Source organism: Palaemon carinicauda, chromosome 12 (assembly GCF_036898095.1).
Source record: "Palaemon carinicauda isolate YSFRI2023 chromosome 12, ASM3689809v2, whole genome shotgun sequence".
NCBI classification, from domain to species: domain Eukaryota; kingdom Metazoa; phylum Arthropoda; class Malacostraca; order Decapoda; family Palaemonidae; genus Palaemon; species Palaemon carinicauda.
The window spans coordinates 82,978,851-82,982,541 of record NC_090736.1 but is presented as its reverse complement, the minus strand read 5'-3'; positions in this window follow the sequence as shown (position 1 = coordinate 82,982,541).

Sequence of the window (3,691 nt, the reverse complement as noted above, 5' to 3'; positions counted from 1 at the left end):
AAGATCCAACTGGTCCCAGCGGTTCTTTGTCAACATCAGGAAGACACTGGTCCATGCAGGTATCTCCGACAGCACTTACTAATACCCAGGCTATGTTGTGTTGAAGAGAATCATCTATCAGCTTTGAATCTTTGTAATCATCAGAGAAGTCTGGAAATGATGGAGGTGGTGTCTTATTCTTCTTAGGGATCTTGAAGGATCCATAGTCTGGTGGCTCGTTGTCTTGAATATCTTGCTCATGCTCCTTTCTTGGAACTGTAGACCCCGCTGAGGGATCACCATCATATCTGGCTTGGAAGATTGTCCCTGTTGTGTGATGTGTAGTGTGTGCTCCGGTAAGAGTTTGCTGCTTGCCGTCTGAATTATCGAAGGTGACATGAACACTGCGGCCGCTAATAAAACCGGGAGGGAGCATCTTCTTATGTTGCATGGTAACTGACTTTGCCCAATTGCTATTCAACTGGCGCACATCAGAGTATGAGATTCCAACCCCGCAGCGATGAAGTGTCGTGGCTTCCTTGCTGCCTGTTATCCGATGAACAGTTAGACTCAGTGCAGTTCCAATAGGCAAAGCTCAGAGGTTACCACCTTCTCCCAACTCTGGCTGATAGCTGAAATTTTTTCTGCTTCTGCTTTGCTTGGAGAACAGGCATAACCATTAGCATCGACGGATCTCCGTGGGTTTATTGACCAACTGATGGCGTTGTATAGACATTGTAGGGGTCTATAACTATCTAGAAGACTATATAACTCTTCCGCATCAAGAGGCCACTTGATTGTCTGTCTTTGGGTAATCTTTCGTCAAATAAGTCTTGCAAATGCTTTGGTCAAATCCATCTCTCGTAGACCATGGCCCTGAATGGTAGCCGCAGTGTACGCAACAGGGTTCACTTCACTGAAGTGCACCAGTAGCCGTTTGCCTATCTTCTGGAAAGAGACTGACTCGCCATACTTCTCAATTAATCTTTTTTTTCAGTGTGTAGGTCTTTGAGATAGGTGGGTCCAAAAGTCCTTCATCTTCACCCATTTCCTTGATGTCATTTATCAACTCTGACAGCAGGTATACATCATGATTTTCAAGGACATTTCTGGTGAATAGGCAGAAGAACTGACCCATAATGCTAGTTCTCAGTGTTTCCTGTTTCTCAGCATCCAGTGAAAGTGACTTCGCGTCATGACCGTACATATAGGTAAAGCTTCGGTAACATCGCTTATGATAGTAGAGGTCCTGCGCAAAGACGTCATATGATGTTCCACCAAGAAGGATCTTCAATCTGACAGCTGCTTCGTGGTGTTTATTGGTAGAATCCTCGATCCAATTCTCCATTGCCTTCTGGAGATTGGTGAAAGCGTTATCTTCACAACACCTTCCAAGTCCACCTTCATTAAAAGCATTTTCATCAGCGACCGATGCTTCATTGCAAACAAAGCAGACCTTCTTTTGCAGTGATCCCCGCCGAACTCTGTATGGCTGAGGCGCAGGTTGGCTAGTGGATGATTCTGAACCTGATTCTTCTGCAGACCCTGATTGCTGAAGTTGGCGTGACTGACTTTCTAGATGACCAAATCTATTTCGAAAGTTGATTCGACAACTGTCATGAATTATGAACTCATGTTTCTCTAAATCTAGCCTAAGTGTCGCTAATCTAAATTCTGAATACGGGAACTGTGAGGACAAAGCTAACCTGCTGTCAATACAAGCCCACCTCTCTGCTAATCCTTTCAGTGACTCAAGTGCAGCTAGTCCAATCTTGGCCATGTCTTCATTATCATTGACCAGTTTGTTGCAGAGACTACAAAGTCCTCTACTTGGCCCTTTGCCTAGAAATGGAGTGGCTGCCATTTTGTTATCCTTTCCACGGTTTCAATGAATCTGAAATAAACTTCTGGTTAGTTACATAAGAATGATACAGATGGTATGCAATTTCTTCAAACTTTCATGAAGAGAAAATTCATGAGTGTGTAAAGTTATTGCTTGTGTCATAAATTAGTGTTTATGAGACATTATTATGGACATTCAGACCCTTTAACATGACAATAAACCTTAAATGATTGAAATTAAGTAGTGCACAGTGTAAAGATATTCACAAAATCACAGTGATTAGGAAATAACCGATAATGCATATCGGCCTATGCAGCTATAGTGAATTTTCACCGTGACAGAGTAGCCTATGGTTCAAAGTGATGACAGATTTGAATTCCTTGCCCCTGAAAACCTAGGGATAGAGACCAATATTTTTGTCATAGCCCATCAAGAACTGGAGTTATAGCAATCCGTAAGTTGGTGGGCCGACTCCGGCGGCCATCTTTGATTTCGCCAGGATAAATCAATTTTTTTCTGAATTTAAACTAGAGGGTCATATTCCTCTGCCTAAAAATAGCTATTCTGGTAGAAAAAAACATCTTGATAGCTAAACCCAACGCCGTGAAAAAATATTTTGTGATTTTTGGAGGCCATTTTGGATTTTGGCCGCCATCTTGGATTTCGGGCAAAATTTCAGATGGCCCAAAAGCTTATTTGAATCAGCATGGTTCAAAGTAACAGAATCAGTTTAGAAAACCTTGACCCCAAAAAAGGGCAGTTTTTGCCTGGCTCCAACCTGTCTATTATTAGCAGCTCTAAAAAGGGCAGAAAAAAACGTCTAGAACTCTACGGGGACATTTTGCTTAATTTGCATTCAAGATAAAACTCATCCAATCGCATGATAATGAAGAGGAGTTATAACAATATTTACCTTAACTAAAATATCATAATAGCATTTATTGCAGCAAAAGTAAAGGGTAAATGAAAGATTTCTTTACGTAAACACTCTGGGATAAAATTCGATATATGTCATGTAAAATGTTCATACCAATTTATTCCAGTTTTCTTTTTATAATTAATATTTGATACTTTGGAGTTCTAGTGTCGGTAAGGGGGGTGTTATTGTATTTCAAATCCAAAAGCTTTATTTACAGAATTTGTTGGAATTTGACGATGATATCAAAGGTCCAGTTGAAACAAAATATAAAGTGTTAATAGTGTGTTTTTTTTTTTCGGCCACGCTCAGCTCTTCCCGTCCCTCGTATCGGGGGAGAGAAGGTAATCATACCCTGGTGACAGGGGGCGTGTGTTCATTGGTGAGGTATGTCTACATAAATATTTAGCCCTCTTTTATAACGGGTTGCGTATATTGGTAATGAATAAACAACGATATGAAAATTTTACTTCAATAAAAGTCGCGCCAACAAATGGATAATTTAACGTTAATGAAAAATGTTCCCTATTAATGATGGTGCATCGAGGAGGCATTTAATCACGAGACTATGCTGCCATCTGTTGAGAGTAATTGCTTCATTAAGGAAGGTAAAGCCAACAAATTTTCAGTAAATCGTATATTCTTAATGCATTGAAAAACGTATGATTTCGCAAGATCTAAAAAAGTATACTGAATAACACAATTTGCAAATGCAATTATGACAAAAGAGAAAAAAATAAAACTACTAAGGATAGTAACAGCCATAATACAGTATGAAAAAGAGTCAATGAGAAACACAAGAACAGTAATGGTTCTCTACTCTGTTAAAAAAAGCTACCTAATAAAGGAATCGAGATACACTACTCACCAGTCATCCTGGGAAAGTTCCACGAGTGCTTCAGTTTTGCATTTGGGCAGAGCCTTACAGCTATCACTGAAAACAAGTAATGTCA